The sequence below is a fragment of the Podarcis tiliguerta genome (genome assembly GCF_965153285.1).
Source record: "Podarcis tiliguerta genome assembly, chromosome: 1".
Taxonomy (NCBI): domain Eukaryota; kingdom Metazoa; phylum Chordata; class Lepidosauria; order Squamata; family Lacertidae; genus Podarcis; species Podarcis tiliguerta.
In genome coordinates this window covers 109,932,590-109,953,770 of record NC_139534.1, presented here as the reverse complement: position 1 = coordinate 109,953,770, position 21,181 = coordinate 109,932,590, and the positions used below count along the sequence as shown (strand labels likewise).

The 21,181-nt window shown below is 45.8% G+C and overlaps 1 protein-coding gene across 5 annotated transcripts in view; it reads right to left on the bottom strand.

The window, feature by feature from the left end:
- Nucleotides 1-20,912, bottom strand: part of FLRT2 (fibronectin leucine rich transmembrane protein 2) — an 88,784-nt gene extending 67,872 nt beyond the window's left edge. For 2 of the 5 annotated variants that reach the window (XM_083448130.1, XM_083448128.1), the window contains exon 1: nt 14,716-15,739. The gene's annotated coding sequence lies outside the window, so the exon portion shown is untranslated. Of the gene's footprint in view, nt 1-14,057; nt 14,181-14,715; nt 15,740-19,075 lie in introns of those variants that run through there. The other 3 variants (XM_083448132.1, XM_083448129.1, XM_083448131.1) reach the window with 3 other exon arrangements.
- Between the last annotated feature and the right edge of the window lie 269 nt (nt 20,913-21,181).

Below are 21,181 nucleotides of genomic sequence, written 5' to 3'. Positions count from 1 at the left end.
ACTAGAGAATTCTAGAGAAGTGTTTAACAGCACCATCACCAGGATGATTAACTTCCTTTTTTAAAAAATCGCTTACAAAGTGAAAGCAATCACTACGCATTACAAGTTATTTCCATTATGAGTCCCCCTTGCGAAATCTCCTCCTGTCTTGGTGGAAATCTCCATGATGTCACGTAAAAGACACAACACTATGCAAAGACCAGAAGGGCTGCAGATGCCCATCCTGGATACACAGAAACTTGTACAAAACTTATTCTCAGATTCTTAGAGCAAAAACACACAGACCAAGCGGTAGTCCATCCCACATGTTGCTGGCCTGCAATCCCCATTCATCCCTGGCCATTGGCTATGCTGGCTTGGACAGATTGGAGTTGGAGTCCAACAACATAGTTGCTGGTTCCTGTATTGTAGAGGGTTGGACCAGATGACCCACAGGGTCCCTTCTAACCCTACAATTCCACGATTCTATGAACATCTGGAGGGTACCAGATTGCCTACTTCGACTCGGTAATGATCTGCATGAAGATGTAGGAACTCTTTAATAGCTACAGGATATATTTTCTCACTGTATGTACCTGTGGTTAATAGGTACAGAACGTGCACCCCATATTTAGGCAGGCTTGCTTAACTGGTATCAGTTTTGATATCAAAGTAGCCTGCCATACTCTGATTGACTTCAGATCTTAACATTTCTGTTGTCTGTATTAAATATCAGGACCTAGAATATTTTGGGTTGCCAGAGTAAGATGCTGTGGGACAACAAAAAATGTGTAAATTTATGACATCTACACATGAACATAATTCTTTTTATGGGCTGACAGGAAAAATGCTTTGGAAGTGGATGTTTCAAAAATTCTTTGGCAGCAGATTCCAGTGGCCCACACAAAGTATCTGGCTCATTTGTCTTAATCATTGTCATGAACCCTAGGTGCACTTGTTTATGAGTGAAACTATTTTCCACTATCCAACATTGGTGTGGGATTATTACTTTTTAAATCTTTTTTTATATATATAAAAAGAAAAGAAAAAGATCTCTCCGTATTTATTTTCAGTTTAGATTCAGACTAAGAGGTCTCACACTTTTCATCTTCTTTAAAAGAGCAGTGGACAAATTCATGGAAGAGAGGCTATGAATGACTACTAGCCACAATGGCTGTGCTCTGTCTCCACAGCTGGACTAGATCATTGGGCTGATCCAGCAGGACTTTCTTACATTCTTAGGGTAGGCTTTATAAATCAGGTCCTTTTATTAACACCCTGGCTAAAAAATAAATAAATCCCTATGCCTTCAGAATTGTGCATCAGTCTGATAGGACAAAAGAAGTTAGATGTATACCTGAAGGAGCATCTCCACCCCCAGCGTTCAGCCCAGACACTGAGTGCCAGCTCCGAGGGCTTTCTGGCAGTTCCCTCACTGCGAGAAGTCAAGCTACAGGGAACCAGGTAGAGGGCCTTCTTGGTAGTGGCACCCGACGTGTGAAACACCTTCCCATTGGATGTCAAGGAAATAAACAACTATCTGACTTTTAGAAGACATCTGAAGGCTACCCTGTTTAGAGAAACTTTTAAAGTTTGATATTTTATCATGTTTTTAATATTCTGTTGGGTCATAACTGGGGAAACCCAGCCAGATGGGCAGGGTATAAATAATAATTGTTGTTGTTGTTGTTATATATTCTTGGCCAGAGCCTCATTAACTAGTTCCCTCTCTAGATGGACCAGTGGCGACTACCAGGAGTTGAGTCTTCCTACCTTCACCTCTCAGGATGCTCTAGGTTTATTTGGCCCTTGGCCACAGGTATACCTCAGTGGTAGAGCAGATACTTTGCATGCAAAGTTCCTAGTTCAATCCTTGATATCTCCAGGTAGGGCAAGGGAGTTCCAAAACCCTAGAGAGCCAGTTCTAGTCAGTGGTCTCTCGGTATAAGGCAGCTTCTAATGCTCCTGCGCTTTACTTCATAATAGCCTACTATGCTGAAATACACTAGGCCACCATGATGATAGATGTACATGGGATTCTGAACGAAGGGTTTTTTTTTTTTTTTTTTTGCAGTAGGTAACCTTATGGGACATGGGTGGCGCTGTGGGTAAAACCTCAGCGCCTAGGACTTGCCAATCACATGGTTGGTGGTTCGAATCCCCGCGGCGGGGTGCGCTCCCGTCGTTCGGTCCCAGCGCCTGCCAACCTAGCAGTTCGAAAGCACTCTTAAGTGCAAGTAGATAAATAGGTACCGCTTTATAGCGGGAAGGTAAACGGCGTTTCCGTGTGCTGCTCTGGTGCTGGTTCGCCGGAGCAGCTTCGTCACGCTGGCCACGTGACCCGGAAGTGTCTGCGGACAGCGCTGGCTCCCGGCCTCTAGAGTGAGATGAGCGCACAACCCTAGAGTCTGTCAAGACTGGCCCGTACGGGCAGGGGTACCTTTACCTTTTTCTTTAACCTTGTGATGGCTCTACATCAGGGATGGCTAACTCATAGATCTCCAGAAATTGTTGAACAACAACTTCCATAATGTTGCATAAATTTATGCGGAGTTCTTTCCTTGGAAGGAATAACGTTATCATTTTTTTAATTGCTGTATATTGAATAATGATATACGTCAATGTTCATGTAACTTTGTGACAATGCAGAAATGTTTCCAAAGGGCTACTTATTTTCTTTCCATCTCCCCCTCCCTGTTAAAGAGGACGATGACTGTACCATTTTCAATTCCTTCTGATTTCACTTCAATCACTGAAAGTGAGGAATATGATCCCTCTGCTGTGATTTGGTTAGCGCCTTGTCCTAGTCAGCACACATCTGCCTAAACTATCTTCCTGAAGCTTGTAAAATATGATTGTTTACGAGATATTGATGGCTGGAGGGGAACACTAAAGAGCAGAGAGTCATAATTAGAATTCCAATGCATTTGATCCAATAAAGATTCCATCAATGTCACAGAGAGATGAGTGGCTGTGAATCTTGGAGTCATCATGGCCCATACAAACTGATTTATACACTTACAACGCTGGACAAATGAAGGGCAAAGAATCCATGCCAAACAATTCCAGCAAGACAACTCCTTACTTATCCTTCGGCTGGCTGCCGAAAATGCACAGACGCTCTGGACTCAGCTGTTTCACATCGTAACACTCGGCCAAATAACTGGTCCAATCCATCTACATTTAGTCAAACTATTCCCTTATCGGTAGATCCACAATTGCATCATGTAGGATGCGTGTGCATCTGCTGATAAGAAATTTCTGCAAGAAAAACAGAATCTGGGCAGATCAACAGACTTTTCTCTCTCTCTTTTTTCCTCTTCCCATCCCCCTTGCCAGGGCTGCTGGCAGCAATTCTAAACACCTCATTTATTCCGGATTTATAAAGGTCCTCTGTGCAGAGTGTAGAGCTTAGCTTTTGACATTTATATATTCCTTCTCTAGAGATGCTATTGTATACACAGAATTATTTTGGTTAGAGGGTTGCAGGGATGTGGCAATTAAAATCAACAGTGTTGTCTGAGGCTTCACTGCAAATGCTAACTGAGAAAAGTATCTGCAAATGGTGTGGGGGATCTATCCTAGCAAGCCTGCTCCAAGGCATCAAGGGTGTTATTTTTAAGAAGAGAGATGTCCTCTGTGTCCTTTTATTGCTTAGCTATTTTCCAAGCAGTAATAGTAGACACTTTTCACCCTGAGCAAAGATTGTGATTGTGTTATACGCGACTTTTGTGAGGGGAAGTTACTGAAATTAATTTCATCAAATGGCGAAAGTAATTTCTCAAATAAAAACAGACTATTACGAGCAAAGAGATGTCTTAACAGTTTACTGGTGACCTGCAGATCAGCCTTAAGAAAGTGAAAGGAGTGAATTGAAAAGAAGAGGGCAGACTTGCACTGAGCACTCTGGCAACAGATACTGCAAAAAGTACTAGTGGGCACAGGCTGATCTGATGCAAACAATTTAGCAATTCACTGTGCATATCTACCCTGTTATCTGCACTAGAAAACAATCTGTTTCAAGATACCCTTTGCAGCTTTCATTGGGAGGCACTACTAAATTGAAGCACGACTAAATTGGAGCATTAATTTATTTGCTTGGCTCCTTGCAAGTGTGTGATCAAGAAAAATCATTTCAGATGGCCAAACAGCAATGCTTTATATGCTTTTTTCATTCATCATCACCCTAATCATTTAATAGAAATCAGACATTAACTCCAACGTGGATTACATCCCAGGAAAGGCATTCAGGCTGATAAGAGCTTATAAACTGGGAGGCATTAAAAGACCAAGATAAGGGGATACGGTATGTCCAATGTTTATCATAGGGTGGATACTTTTCAAGGGAGTGAAACAAAAGTGCTACAAAGGCCAGTTCCATGTAGTCAATTTGTCAAGGATCCATGTATTCGTCACACCCTTATTGCAAACAGTGGAGTCTTGTGATTTGATAGCTTTCTTGTGATGTTAACATCTCTGCCTTTGTGCAGGGACACACAATTTGCAATTCAGTGGGATGTGTGTGTGTGTGAGAGAGAGAGAGAGAGGGAGAGGGAGAGAGAGAGAGATTGTCATGCCTCTAACAGAGTGGAAACATGTTCTTGAAAGCAGAGCTGTTCTAGGAACCCCCTCACAGTTCCACTACCACCCTCAGGCCAAAGTCAATGTCCATCTTTGTATTATAACCCTAAAAGGGAGGAGCTAAGTTCATGTGTTACAAAGAAACTCTCAAAGAGAACGTGGAAGCGACTCACACATCTTCCCAGGGTATTTATAGCATTTCACTGCCAAAAAGATGCGCCAGTCACTGTCACAGATATTTACACCAGAAGTGTGAAAGAGGGTGCACATCTCTCTCTCTCTCTCTCTCTCTCTCTCTCTGTGTGTGTGTGTGTGTTTTCTTACTCTTTCCTTATAATGCCCAGAAATGCTCAGATTTCAGCTGCCCAGACTACAAAAAACCTTGCACTTCCAGTTCTGGAGTTTGCCACTTCACTTCCCAAGAGCCTGCCAAACAGAGAGATGTTATTACAGAAAATTGGAAGCATTTTTGTTGTTGCTTTTTGTTTTTACATGACTGTATTCCTTTTGTTCTAGGCAGGAAAGGCCACTCCACAGACCTCTGATTATTCTGGAAAATATATGGGAAGTAGTGAAAAAACAATTGAAACAGCTTTTTAAAAAGAAGAGCCACCAACTTTCTCTGCTTCTAACTTTAAAAGGAAATGAGACATCAAAGTATGTCATCTCTTTCCACATAATTTTTAAATATTATTGTTTGATAAGATTGTGGACCATCAACCACATCTCCTAGTTGTTAAATGTTCTCAGTTTCCTCCTCATTCTCAGGAGCATCAAGGGAATTTGACTCAGATCATCATGGGTTTTCTTCACATGCATCATATACACCAAGCCAAAATAGCTTGCATTTCAGCTAACTTGGGACTTGGGGAAAAGGAGTTACCTTCACAAAATCATGTGGACTGATTTGATTCCTTCAGTCTTTTGGATATATTTACTCTGCAAATATCTCGTTTCTGTTTGGGTTAACTCTCATCTGAATTTCAGAGACAGATCCCTGAAAGCCTGGTAAGAAGAAGGCCCTGCCATTGGAAAAGAAGAATCCAACCTTGGTGAGTATCATTCCATTATTAAACTGCATTCCAATTAAATGTATTTTACTGTCTTGGCTAGAAGAAAAGAGCCAGCAGCCTACACTTCCCAGATGCCATTATGCAAAACAAAATGAGCTTTAGGTTGCCAGCCTCTGTTTTTTTAATTCAATGTCTTGAAATAGATTCATATCGCATGCTCTACAATTACACATAATTGTATATACTGGGTTGTATCCAAACTTAAGAGTAGACTTATGGAAGCTAATGGATATGACTAACTTAGGCTCATTAATTTCAATGGGTCTGCTTCTTTTTGGGTAGGACTTAGTTGGCAAAAATGCACCGTGCCAATGCACATACCCAGTGACCAGGAATCCTGTAGGCACCATGACACAACAGACACAAGTGCCCTTCCCAGTGCATGTTTCATGCACTTTGTGCTGCGGGTACTGCACCCAATTCACAGAAACCTTTTCCCTATAGTGTGTGTAGCAGAGGAGCAGCACAAATGAACGTGCCTCATCAACATATCCTCCAACATTTCTCCAGTGAAAATAGTTATGTCCTATTCTTTTTTATTATTGTTGTTGTTGTTGTTGTTATATACCTCGCCCATCTGACTGGGTTGCCCCAGTCACTCTGGGTGGCTTCCAATATATACAAAAACCTAGTAAAACATTAAATATTTTCTTTAAAAAAATCCCTATACAGAGATGCCTTCAGATGTCTTCCAAAGGTTGTATAGTTACTTATCTCCTTGGGTCGGGGGTCACATAACTCCGTACCCTCCAGCATTTCTCTGATGAAAGCAGGGACATCATAAGGAAAAGCAGGACATTCCAGGATCAAATCAGAAACCAGGATGACATCTATAAATCCAGGACTGTCCCTGGAAAATAGGCACACTTAGAGGGTCTGCATCAATGTTTATATGTGGGTGAACCAGGCCACTGTGCTGGGTTACTTTCTAATGCAGAACAAAAATGCAAACACTTTAGCTTTTAATTAGAGAACTGTAACTGTAGCACACTGTAAACACCTACAATTAAGAAGATGGAATCAAGAGTTCTGCAGCATCTGTGCTATACTGAGAGAGATATCGTCAACATGTGTATTATTGGTCACTGTCCTGTTAATGGAAATGCTTTCCCATCCCATTTATGTCAAAAATACACAGTGCGTACAAACCCTTTCAATGCTACAGTTAACGAATGGAACATTTCCTTCCCTGCAAACTACCATTGCCCATTTGTTTCTGCTTATGAGAATGACATGCACCACCAGCTGCTGTTGGGAGTGTAACTCCTGGCAGCATTAACCCATTTCTCTCCCAATAAGGTCCTGGATTTAGTTTCCATTCTGGGCTCTGACCTTTTTCATCAGTGTATCATGTAATAGCCAGTGGACAGTTTGCAGCTACTTTCAGAGGCATGCCTAGGATCCCACTGTTACAGAAATATTCGAAGGGCAAAGATCTCCAGGGACACAGGTGTGATATGTCTATTAGCAGCCACTCCTGGTGCTAGTCCTAAACTTCCCTGTCAAGAAGAAAGAACATCGTCTGTGGACCTCATCTCTTCCAGCCACATTCCTTCTACAAGAGGCTGTGACGGCCACCATCTTGGATGGCTTTAAAAGACAATTAGACAAATCTGTAGCTGTGAATGGCTACTAACCATTAACAGTCACTTTGAGCTTCTTTTTGTAGAATAAAACTGGCTAAATTGTAAAACAACAACAACAACAACAAAAACCCTCCTCCTGGCTATGCTCTACCTCCACTGTTGGAGACAGTTTGCTGGGAATATGTTGCTGGATAGCACATGGGAGGACAGCACAGTTGTACTCAGTTGTACACCTGCTGGTGGGCTTTATTTTATCTATCGTCTATCTATCTATCATCTATCTATATCTATCTATCATCTATCTATCTATCATCTATCATCTATCATCTATCATCTATCTATCTATCTATCTATCTATCATCTATCTATCATCTATCTATTAAATTTGTACCGTGGTACCTCGGGTTAAGAACTTAATTAGTTCTGGAGGTCCATTCTTAACCTGAAACTGTTCTTAACCTGAAGTACCACTTTAGCTAATGGGGCCTCCAGCTGCCACTGCGTGAATTTTGTTCTCATCCTGAAGCAAAGGTCTTAACCTGAGGTACTATTTCTGGGTTAGCGGAGTCTGTCACCTGAAGCATCTGTAACCCAAGGTACCACTGTATATACCGCCCTATAGCACAGGTCTCGGGGCAGTTACAACATAAAATCACAATACAAAAACAACCCAATAGCCCCCTCCACCCCAACACATTTTAAAAGGACTTTGGATGTCACTCGGCCAAAGGACTGGTTAAAGAGGAACATTTTTGCCTGGCGCCTAAGGGTGTATAATGAAGGTGCCAGGCAAACAAACCTCTCGAGAGAGAACAATCCACAAAGTGGGAGCCACTGCAGAAAAGGCCCGTTCTTGTATTGCCACCCTCTGGACTTCTCATGAAGGAGGCACATGAAGAAGGGTCTCAGAAGATGCTCTCAGGGTCCAAGTAGGTTCATATGGAAAGAGGCAGTCGCATTGTATTGTATTGCATTGTATTGTATTGTATTGTATTGTATTGTATTGTATTGTATTGTGGTCCTGAGCCATTTAAGGCTCTATAGGTCAAAACCAGCACTTTGAATTGGGCCCGAAACTTCCCACAGGCACCTGGTTGGCCACTATGGGAACAGGATACTGGACTAAGTGGGCCACTGGCCTGATCCAGCAAGCTCCTATGTTTGCATTATGCTTTGCTCCAGGAGCCTTGTCTGAACTGCGGGTATTAGCCTCAAGTTCGCAGTCTGAAATGGTGGCTAGTGATAATTCCTTATGAAAGGTCTACCAAAGAGGGGAGGCTCCTTACCAAAGGCAGGGTCAACCCACAGCGTTTTGCTGCCCATGGCGAAAGGGAAAAATAAACCTGCTCTCCCCATTCCATGCATTCCACATACAGAAACCAACTGGAACGGCAGCTGATTCTGGGATCCAGGGCGCTTGAAGCAGCTGGCTAGCTTAGGAGGGCCAGGGCTTGCTGTGTGGCACACAATGGAGGCAAACGGTTAGGGAGTTTAGGACAAAGAATCAAGGGGCTCTTGCTATTTGGTCCACAACCATGGGCTTTTTGACATGGTTGCCTTACTTTAACTAATGACAAGGGCGGCTCTGACCATGGGCACAGAGGGCAACAGAAATCGAGGGGTCTGAAATAAGTCTTTCAGGCAAGCACAAAAGGATTTAAAGAGGCCTTTGATGCAATTCCTGCAAGGCTAGAATTCTGAGCCTTCGGAAGTCAGGAGGAGTATATGGCCCAATGCAACAGGAAATGTTTTTTCTGTGCCCCACTGAAAAATGTGCTTTCATGGTTCAGCAAGACTCACACGCAAGAACTTCCAAATAAACTGGGTCTTTTATCATTAAATTTAAGGGATTGTTTCAGCTTTCAGATTCAGGAAAGAATGATAAACAAATACAAATAGTAAGCATTAAATTTCACTCCTTCCAAACTGATAAAATACAAGAGGGGAAATCAGATGCAGCCTATTTAAATTTGCACAGGCAGAACTTTGAAGGGATCAAAAATGAAACATCCCAACACTGAAAACCATTTTTCACAGACTCTGGTTCCATGTGAGTGAGAGCTTATTGGGATCTGACGCGTTGATTATCATGACTATTTAAAGGTTATCACCCCCAATAAGTTTGCAAATCATTTTCCTTTATGTTAATTTCTATGACTGTGGTCCTTAGCCCATAAACTGTCACAGGGAATTACTCTGTTAATTTATCAGTTGACTAGCTGCCCAGTGATTAATAATTATGAAGGACTCAAAAAGCCATGTCGGAATTTTTGTTGTGACCTTTGGGACGTTGATCTAAGGGGAGGACTGATCCTATGAGGTCCTGAGTATCTTCCACCCCTTTCAAAGCATGATCAAAATGTGCTGATAGGGACCCAGGAATGATGCAAATACAGGCCTTGGCCAATGGCATTTTTCTGGCAACTTGCAAGGCTGGGATGCATAGGATCATCCCCATCATGAAATCCCATTGGATTTGAAAGGAAAGGAGATGGGTTCTGCAACCCCTGAAGACATGAGCACAGCAAAAGTTTCCGAAATTCTGTCGTTCAAATGCTGCAGTCCACACATTGTGGAATAATCTCATTAAGGCTATCTATGGGGGCTGACACCTAAATCGCAGTGGCTGGTTTACCTAAGTGCATGATCCATTTTTCTATAACTCTACCTTCACCCATTTATATACAGGAGAAGAAGAAATATTCCCATTAAACCGGATCAGAAGGAGCCATTTTTTAAAATAAACAAGCCACATGTATCAGGCCTGTTACAAAGTAGACAAGGGACCTTTAAGAAGCAGATCAGAAAGCACAGAATGTTTTTTTTAAAAAAAAGATTAAAGATGTTTTACAGATTTCTTTACGGATCATTAAGTTTTCTCGAATCCTGAATGTAACATGACAGATTTGTTTTAAGACCTCACTAGACTGAGTTCCTATTCAATTCAAAGGGCCATGTCAGGAGAAGGAATCAAAGAGAAATAAAGGCTGCTGGTTGAGTAAATCTCCAGTAAAGCACCAAAGAACAGGAAGATCGCAACAGTCTGGGCCACTGGCTGAATATAACTAAGTTCATTGTACTAGCTAAGCATTTTCATAGAGGACTAAACTGGAAGAGATTCAGAAAAGACTGGACTCTGGCTCCCACAAAGGTATTTGCCTTTGGTAAGCCATCAGTTTTTTTATGGGTTTCTTTTTAACTGTTGTTTCTAAAAGAACTCCAAAGATGTAATAATTATTTGGGTCACGTATTTCTTTATTTGTTCTTTAAAGGCAAGCCGACAGATGCATCTATAGGTCATACACTGCTTTAGGGAATTCAGCTTGATGCCATCAGCTTGAAGCTGACACTCTTCCTTCGCATGGTTTGTGTTGGTGGCTTTTTTTTGGAATCATTAAATTGGCTCTTGCTTTTATGTTGATATCTGGATTTTGTAATTGGGTGTAATTTGTGGGTTTTGGCGGTTAGCCATCTTGATTTCCTTGGAAAATTGGGCAGGTTGTACGTTTTTTAAATAAAATAAGAATAGTCACTTTGTGAGGTTTCCTTTTTCTTTTTTTCTTGAAATAGCACAATTTGCTTCCAAAAGAAAAAGAAGAAGAAAAGTTTTAGTCTCGGGCACCTTTCAGTTCTTGGATTATGTCACTGAACAACAGCAATAACATCTCCAAACAATTACTTCTGGGCAAAGACTTGCCAAAAGGAAATAAGGAATCATTAAGCATCTAAAGCCACCATATTACCCCAGCACTAAATGCATCAAATATCATCTGGAAAATGTCAAACCAAACTATCCCCCTCATCAAAGCAATGCTGTTGTTGGAGCCCTCGATTCACAATTCACAATAATTAACTAAAACATGAAATATGGATCTGGATACAAGCAAGAGACAAATTGATATTTGAAAGCTGGGTTTAATAATCCCCAAAAAGGGACCATCTGTTAATAACAATCTTTTCCCTTGATCTCTGATGGGTATTCAAAATACAGACACAGATGGAATTTTATTTCCTTTCTTATTACAAAGATAATCTTGCTACTATACTTAAATGCTCGTCACTGTACATCTTTGCTAAGTATGCATTTATTTAGTTACAACTATGGGGTGATAAAAGTCATGCAATCAACAGAACTTCTGGAGCAAACATGAACTATTGGACATACCAAATTGCATTTTGACTCTTGATTTTGTTAAGTCGGCCGACCTATGATCGCCAGTAAACTAAGAGAACACTGTCCAAATGCCTGGTGTTCTTCACATTAGTGGCAAATGGGTATGAGTTACCTTATATTCATTTGAATGCTGTTCTGCTACAGAACAACAGACATGAGAAGAGCTAGGAGTGAACACGTCTTTTAATCCAACGAGCAAATTGAATAATTTAAGATATCCAAAACCCAAGCAAGTCAGATGTTGCATTCTCCCCCTTCCCCGCTGCCACAATATACTTTGCAGAAGAAAAGGAGCAAGATAGAGAGTGAGAGTGGAGAGAGACCATGCATGCATTGATTGCATACTTCTCACAGATAGAGGTCACTAATGGACTGAATTTGAATCACTGTGGCAGAAACCACAAAGTTATATGAAAGTAATCTAGTGAAAAATGAACTCACTTTTAGATTAAGAGCAGAGGGTGTAGGGGTGACTAAGAAGCTGTCCTTCTTGGAAACAAACAGTTTTCTCTTAAGAGGGGCTATTCCCTCACCTATAAAGCACAGCAGAATAAAAGCCACAGCCCTTAATGTGCTTGATCTCCTACTTGTTTTCAAACAAGGAAGCCTACGTTTTCTGATGCCAGGGAATGGAGAGGAAAATCAAATCATCAGGGCTCTACATACTTGAGAGTTGCCTTTCTAACCACTTACAGAAATGTTTGCATTGCCGATTCTCGCCTGAAACCACAGCCCATGTAAGGCATTTTTTGAAATGGGTGGAGATGGGGTTGTTTTCAGCAGATAAGCCTAACTCTGTATCAGGCTCTCCAGCAGACCAGGATATAATCATGACTTATAGCAATGGCTCAAATTAAATCCAGAGACTGAAAATCATATGCAGATAAAAATCACATATACATATGAACAAGTCAATCCTTAGCTTAGCTTGTTTGCATTCCATCAATTTATCTTTTGTCCAAGTCCTAGACTTCTGCACACCGTGTCCAACATTCTGATCAGAGGCCAGTTTGCAAACAGAACATTATCACCATGCCAAGGAGGTCCAATTTTCAGTGGTGCTTGGCTGGCATCTCATAGAATAATAGAATTGTAAAGTTGGAAGAACCAACACCCCCATGATCTAGTCCAGCCATCCTCTTTTGTTTTCTTTTTAACCATTGCAATGCCACCTGCCTGTTTTAACCGAGCCTGTTTTAAAACCAAGGTAAAATCCCAGTTGTATAGGAGCAGAACATCCTCTCAAAAAGTGATGTACTTTACCACTTATTGACACTCATGGGAAGTTTTGGGTAAGGCATTTGTGAGCTCAGAGCAGTGTGAAAAGTACTGAGGCTGCCTAGTGTTCCAAGTGCAATATTTTGATGGGTCAACTTAATGCAGGGGAAACTGGCAGGAGGAGAAGGGAATGGAGATTCTCTAAGTGTGATGGGTGAAAATTATTTTTGAAAGGTAGTGAGTAGGTGCGGGTGGTGGTGGTTTTTGTTTGCTGAAATATAAGCATAGTGGGGGGTGTGGATTATGCCCATCTTAAAGTAATTTAGGCAAAAAGAATCAGAAGAAACAGTCCCATCATATCTAAACAGAAAAGGCTAGTTGCACAAGGCTTGCAAAACATTTTCCTGCCTTTATTCTGTGTTCTTTTCAATAGATCAGATAGGTTACTGCAATTCTGAAGGAAAATGAATCACCGTTATCTCAGAAGGCCTACTGCCAGCTTTGCCCCTCCTGTGCTTGCAGGAGTCCCTGCCTCCTAGGATAGCAAAACAAAGAAACAAAAGCACGCCAGCATAGTACTCTATCTGTTAATATCAAGATGCTGCAGTCTTTGGTCAAAAAATGCCACTTTCAGTGCATTTCTGTGACACACACCATGATGGGATGGCCTGACTGTCCTTTTGTCCCTCTTGAATCCAGAACGGATTTGCCAGTTCCACTGGAGCAGGAATTCTCTAGTACATGCAAAGTAAATAAATCTATGAATGAACTCCATGGGAGTTTTGTCTCATTGAGGACTGCAGGATTAAGCTGCCTGGAGAAGATTACGTTCCAGATTCCAATTGCCATGATTGGTTTGTAAGCACTAAGAGAAGGTAAATAAGCTTGGGTGTAAAAGGATAGGCTTTGCCTATGCTAAGCAAATGCTCTCTCTTCTATCTCTCTCTCTTTCTCTCCTAAACCAAAGATAAAAAAATTAAAAATCCCACAAAGGCAAAAATCTAATCAGCACTTTCTATACACAAGTCTAGGCTTCTGCATGGATTTCTGCCTTGGACTTTATTAGCTTGTTGTAAGCCTTAAAACAGATTTCCTCCATTAAAATTAATTAAAAGCTCCTGTTGACTGATTCTCCATTCCAGAGAGAAAGGTTGATGGCTTCTCCCTCAGTTTTCAGGCTGCTTCCCCCCCCCCCCAACTGCTTGCTTCAACCTCCTCCTCTCTTTTCTCTCTGGCTTGTCAGTAACCCTCAGACCAGCTTCATGAAATAAGGCTGCTGTCCACTTGATGGACTTGAAATGCCATCTCTGCCTCCTCCTCCCTCCCCCAAGCCATCAGATCCGCCTTTATGTAGCTATTGATGGGAATCTGATGAATACTGATGCAATTTACCGCTGCCTCCCCGCACCCCTCCATTTGAATTTCATAATGCTTGTCAGCACTGACTTAACCTGATCTTCTCTTTGCCAGCTTGGCTTTCATCTGCTCAACTTCTCCATTCCATAACACACACACAAAAGGAAATCTCTTCCCTTCTTTCTTCCAAAATATAAACCTCACTTGCTTCCAGAATGCCAAGTAGTAGCTCTTTGCTCGGTGGTGTGAGGATACTGATGGGAGGAGGGGACAGAGGCGGGTCGTCCCTTTCAAGGCTAGGAAATGGCCAGAGGGCACATTTGGAACAGTCAAGAGTCAGGTGGGAGATGAAGGAGAAAAAGTAAAAAGCTGCCCTCCACGTTCATCTGGATTCTCATCCTCTCTCTCACACACACAGGCTGAAATACACAAGCTGCTGCACAGCGATCGCATCTTTCCCTTTCCACTTGTCACATACAGCCATTGATAAATTTCCCAGTGGGGATGCCTGCGCGTGTGTCCCTGTCAGTCGCGCACCACCCCTCTAGTCTAAGCAGGCGACTGGCCATTTGCCCCTCATCCCGTCCACACCTGGATCCCAGGCCACGAACTTTTTGCATTTGGCACTATGGGGGCGATGGTTGTAATGGCAGGGGGGCTTCCCTCCTTCTAGGAGGAGGGGGAATATTAGAATCATTGAATCGGGGTAGGGAGGAATCCTGAGAGAGGGACGCGAGCCCGACTGTACCTGCAGGCTCCGATCCTGAAGCGTTGTCCTCGGGTGCGCATAATCCCCGGGGAGTCTCTGCCCCCCCTCCAGCGAAGACCCCCAAACTTTGGCGGCCGCCGCCACAGCAGCAGCAGTAACGTTGGTCTCCGAGGCACTGGGAGAGCAGCAACGGTGGGATCGTCCCCTCGCCGCGATGGGGTCGTCGTCGTGGTCCTCCGCCTCCTGCTGCTGCCCTCGCCCGCAGGCTGCGGGCGGCGCTCGCCTCCGGGGCCGCCGCCTGCTGCTGCTTCTGCTCTGCGGAGCGAGCGCGGCACTTTCTTCCGCCTTCCCCGCTTACGAGGCAGCGGCAACATCCTCCTCCTTTCGCCTCCAACGCGCAGCCCGGGGCTCCAGCATCCCCGAGAAGGCAAGCGCAAAGGCGCACACCTCTTCCTCCCTCTCCTCGGTCCCCACCTCTCAAGGAGAGATAGAGAGAGAGGACACGCCAGGCAGAGAGCGACGCCAACAACTCGAAATCAACAGAGACGTCCGGGAGAGGAGCGAGCTCTAATCAGCCTGCAGAGAACAGTTTGGTGGTGGTGTTTTCCCCTGGCCTGGGGTTGGGGTTTTTTTTTCCTTTCTCCCCTCGGTCCTCGGAGCTCAGGAGAGTGAGGATCCCACGAGGAGGAAGCGCAGGCGAGCAGCACCCCAGAAGCCTCCGGGGGCGCCGGGCGCATGCAGACGTGCACGCGTGAGCGCGTGTGCGCTCGAGCGCCTCTTTCCCCTCTGGGCTCGGAAAGTCCAGCCGCGTTGGCAGGTTGATCCTGGGCGTCAGGAGATCTCCGATCGGACTCTAACGGCAGCCGAGCCTTTCTGTCTCCCCCACCCCTCTCTCCCTCTCCTCTCTCTCCCTTTTGCTCGCCTGACACCCCAGGGAGATGTTTACAGTAATGAATTCGGGTTGATAGCCATCTCTCTCTCTCTCTCCTGGAGTTCCTCCCACATGGCGAGTTTAAAGAATGCTTGGAAGGCAGGGCTGCAGCCTGAAAGCTTTCCAAGAGGCAAAGTCGGGCTCGGGTTCTCCCCCCCCCTTAATTATTTAACCCACCCTTCACCGTCAAGTTCTTTAGCCAAAGAGGCGCTTCTGCCTCGATTCTTATTAGGAGTCTCTCCCCCTCCTCCCCTTTTGCGCGCAGCTATCAGATAGAATACGGGAAACAGCACCAAGCGGCGTCTTAGGCGCTCAGCCTGATCTACTTCTCGGCTCGGCTCTGGACGTGCGGGCGGGCGCGCGTGTCATTAGCTGCTTTAATTGCCCCAATAGAGGCTCCCCGACAAAAAACATCAGCAGGGCTTCCATGGCAGGCAGGATTTGAGTTTTTCTGGCTCTTTCCCCCCCCCCCCCCCTGAGGATCCCGACCATTAAGAATAAAAAGCCACTTGGTTTTATCCTGCGCTGAGCCGGCGCCCCGCTTGCAGGGAAAGGAACTCCCTTCGCTGGGATAAAATGAATTAATTGTAGTCATTAGGAAAGGGATAGGGAGGAAAGAGGCAGAATGTTCACCATAGCGGTGATATTTCACATGTCTGCAGCCTACGGTGAGATCCCCACCACCACCACCTTTGAACTTTTACCTGGCAAAATCAAATCAATAAATACATCAGCCGATCCCCGGAGAAGGAAGAGATCTGTTTTGTGTTATCTTGACTTTTCTAAAGGACAGAAGAAATCTAGGCGTCTGTGCCTCATAACTGAATAAATAACCTCCAACCCCAAATGCTACATTTGCGAGAGGGGCAGCCAGTAAACCCATTTTATTTAAATTTTCTGCTACTGCACGGAGGGCACATTTTCACCAGGCTAAAATGAAATTGATCGTTTTTATACTCTTTGAGGGCTTTGCTAGGATACAAATGGAGCGAAGGGAGAAAAAAAGGCGGCTGTACCTGTAAGACTTTGCTGGTAAAAAATGAATATACATTATCGGGTTGCATGTCTCTGACATTAATTTTTAGCACCAGGGAGGGAGGGAACTCGGTGAAATTTGTCAATTTCAGGGTTCCTACAAATTCTTCTTTTGGAGGAGGGGGTAGTTTTTTAAGAAGCCTTTGAAATCACTCCTGATTTTGTTTTTCCCCATGCTGACTTGTTTTCCCTCCTCCGAGCATCTGGACTCGAGGTTCTAGAGCTAAAGAGCCCAGTGGATTGACACTAGTGTCGCGAACTCGTTCCTGGTTCATCTGCAGGGGAAAGGAGGGTTTCACACCTGCCTTCTCATCATCTGATGACTGCCACGCAAAAGGGTGCCTTGAAAGTGTGAGTGGGCCACCACAGACCCAACGCCACGAGGAGAAAGCCCACATGGCCTCAAGCGCGAAGCTTTTCCACGGAGCAAGTTCACACCCTCCGCAGACAGCCATCAAGTGTACAGCAATCAAGTGTAAGCTAAATAAACCCAAGTGCAGACGCTGGAGTGAAGAAGGCCTGGACTCAAACTAATGAGAGTTCCCTTGAGCGAAACGTCCTATTGACGCTAAGAGCCGGTTAGAGGTATTTCCGTTTCCCCCCTTCTCCCTTCGATCACACGTACAAGCCACACGCTCGCTCTCCTTGCCTCAGCCACCCATCCCCAGCAATGCATTGGCGGGGCATACAGACGCGTTGGGCGTTTTGGACACGGCCTAAGCTACCTCCGAAGGCACATCCCCAAACGCAGGAAAAGGGGTACATATATGCCAAGGGAAGGCAGCACGCATGGCTGTTCCAAAGCAGAGGGCTCTGATATTGCCCAGATTACACGGAGAAATGGAATCAGCTCAAGGAGGGAAGGGTGTAGCTCAGTGGCAGAGCGCCTGCTTTGCGCGCAGAAGATCTCGAGTTCAATCCCCGGCATCTCCAGGCAAGGCTGTAGGAGACTGAAACCCTAAAACCCTGGAGAGTTGATGCCAGTCACTGTAGACGCTACGGTACTAAGGCAACTTCCCATGTTCCTGATGAGACACACTGTTATCAAAGCCTGGGCACAGACCAGACCCTCTCTCTCACAGCCCATCTGTGAGCTTGGGGATCATGGCACGTTCATTCCTGGCATGGCTCTCGCGGGGTTCACAGCCTGCAATCTATGTATTTTTCCAAGAGAGAGGAACTCCTAAACCCCCTGAAGGGGTCCAGCCCCCCCCCATGCCTTCGAAAAATGAAAATGCTGGTGCGCAGACCCCGGAGAGGAAAGCCAGAAGGAGCATCCAGCCAGTCTCTGAAACGGAAGCGCTGACGAGAGCCTGGCACGCAGTGCTGCTGGCACTGTTATCACAAAAGCAGAAATCGCCGCTGGAGAGGAAAGCGGGGGGAGTCTCGGCGAAATCAAGACGGTGCGGGAGGGTATCCCGGTAACTCGGGATGAATGAGGGTCCGGACTCGAAGGAGTTAACCCAGCCCTAACGCTCCCGCACCCCTCTTCTGAGGAGGCGAAAAGGGGGTGGTGGAGGAAAGACATTTGCCAGACAGTGATTGACTGATGGGGGAAGAAAGGAGGTTTGTTTCCGTCAGCAGTAGATCTGGATTAAAATGGGGAGGCGCGCTAAAAGGAAGGAGTGCAGGCAGCGGGGGCTCTCCAATCGATTGATTCTGGATCCTTATTTTGCAAGCGGAGGGGGAGAGGGAAGGGAGGACGCTGCTTTTCTCAAACCCTTGCGCCTCACTCTTGCAGCCCGATCTGGTCCAGATTTGTCAGGGACGTAAAGTCCCGTTGAACTCGCCGGAGCTTCCTTGCGCGTAAAGGCGCACAGGTTCCGGACGCAAAAGACGAACCGGCGGAGCAGAGGCACCGTTTTGAAACGTTACACACACACACACACGATTGTCACTACCTCAAGGCTTGAGAACTTGAACTTGAAGGCACGGAACGGCCTGATTTACAGAAGCCATCAGAATCCACCCACGTGGACCTTTAGCGCGAGAATGGTGGGCACTGGAAAGGAGACACCGTCATTAATTCACCCAGAAAATGTGTTCGTGTGTGTACTTGAACTAGCACCACCAAACTTAATCTGCCATGCAGAAACCGAACTGTCATTGGTTTGAAGGGGACTACTCTGGAGTAGGTACTTTCAGGATCGCAGATATATTACTATCATGATCATTATTATGCCCCCCCCCCCATGCATGCACAACTCTTCCTGCCTATGGAGAGAGAATCTACAGCCTCCACCTTTCTCTCCCTCGCTCGCTCCGGAGTCACACCGAATCTAACCTTGCACGCCTCTCTGCCCCCCCCCCATGAAACTTGGAACCCTGGGCGAATGAAATGGCCCGAGTTCTTTCTCCCCATCCATCCATCCATCCATCTCAGATGGTGGCGCCTGCAGCACGAAGGCAGCGAGGAAAAAGAATTCGCTTTACCTGACGAGAGTGCGCCGCGTTTCTCCTCTCGCTGGAGCTCACCCAAACCCCACTGGGTCAGGAAGGTGGCGAGGGCAGCCGCTCGATTCCTGCATTGTACTGATTTAAGGATCACCGCCAAGATCTGGCTTTGTTCCATAGCTGGCAAGAGCCACGCTCGCCGTCCTCATAATCTCCGGCTTCCACCGCCGCCGCCGAAGAGGCTTCTCTCGCCGAAGAGCGCCCAGCGGAGGGATCTTCTGGAGCCGCTGTCCAGCCGGTCATTCAACCCAGAGCGCCAAGATGCAAAAGACAGCCGAGCATGACCAAATGCCTCGTTCTTCTCCGCCTCCGGCCCGCAAATCTCTCTCCCTCTCTCTTTCTTTCTCCCCTCTTTCCCCAAAGCAGATCCTCGATGCACCAGATGGGTGCCCCTCCGTCTTCCCAAAGCGAGCCTGCCTGGCGGGTTTCACAAGCGGGTGGCTGCAAGAGCAGCGGCAACAGCAGCGCGCAGCGACGCCTGCCTCAAACAGCGCCTTCCTCGAAACTCAGCCGTCTAGCAAAGAGCGGCAGGCAGCGGCCGCTTAACCCTTTGAGGGCGGGACGCTGAAAGAAGAGCCGAGCCTGTGAGAGCGAGAGCGAGAGAGAGAGAGAGAGAGAGAGAGAGGTCGCTCTGTTGTGGCTGGCCCAGCACAGAGTGTCTGGAGCGAGAAAGTGAGAGGCTTGCATGCCTGGGGAAACTAACACACACACACACACACACACACACACACACACACAGACGAGAGATATCCTTCGGGAGATCAGCTGCGTGCCTCTTTTGCAAACGTGCCGCCTCGTCTAGTCTCAAGGAGTGGGTTTGGAAAAGCAAGAACAGGCATAAGCCACCACTGGACTCGAGAGGAAAGGGGCGGGTGGGGAGTGTTTCTACTTGGGATCTTTATTCTCTGCACTTACAGACCTTTTAAAAAAATATTTCCCGTGAACAATACGTGGATTTAGGAGCCACTTCGGAGGGATATCGCCTCTGATCCTTGGATTTCGTGCGTGTGGCATGACTTTAACCTGTACTTATTTTGTTCTTCCCCAACCCCCTGTACACCTCAAACCGGCACCAGCCTTTCCAACCTCCTTGCCTTCGGGGCTCCGCGAGCAGAAGCAGAATGCGCGTTAACAGCGTGCACGTGTGTACGCTTCTACAACTGTGGAAAGGTATTCTGTTGAGGCACGGGGGTGGGGAAGGCATACAAAGATAACCTGCTCCCTCCCCACGAGCCTCCTTCCTCTTTCATCCAGCGTTGGGGCTTTAGTGAAGAAGTCGAAGAGAGAACCAGTCCTGCTCTGGATGTACTCCGAATGCGGATTAGGCCTTGGGTCTCCCTCTCTTCCTGGCACAATAGTTCATAGAATCATAGAACTGGCACCCCAAGGGTCATCTAGTCCAACCCCCTGAAATGCAGAATTAATTTATCAGAGCTGCATACGCACCATATATTTAAAGCACACCCCCCCCCCCCAAGAACCATGAGAACCGTAATTTACCTCTCGGGGCTACACAATTCCCAGCATCCTTTACCTTCCCCGGTATTGCTGGAGGCGAGGGAAATGCGCTTTTAATGTGTTTGTACTGGCTCTGCTACGGTGGAGCAACGGAGAGTTCATAAGGAACATCAGCACGCTGATAGCCACATCACTAAAGAGATACGTGAACTCGTGCCTAAAAGCTTCCCTGCTCTCAAACGCCGAATAAAAAAAGAGTTAAAAGGCACTGTGTGAGAGAGAAAGGAAGAACGAAAGATCCAAGCGGTAAGCTCCTCTGCGCAGGGTACAGCTCCCGATTTCTTCCTCCAGCCTTTCCGAAGTAACGCGCGCAGAGCGTTAACTCGAAGGGGAGGCAGGAGAGGGAGGGGTCGCTTTTCTCTCCCCCCGCCCCGCGTATCTCAAAAAGTATGGCAGAGATATATTGGGGAGGGTGGCACTGAGGCGTGCAAATAACTCACTTTCTTCCGTGGAAGCACCAGGAGCTACAGTGAAGCTGCGCCGAAGTAAAACGGTTTGTTGGATGGCGTGCTGCTGCGACCTGGTGCGCCTCGGCCCATTTCAATTCAGATTGCACAAAGCGACCTG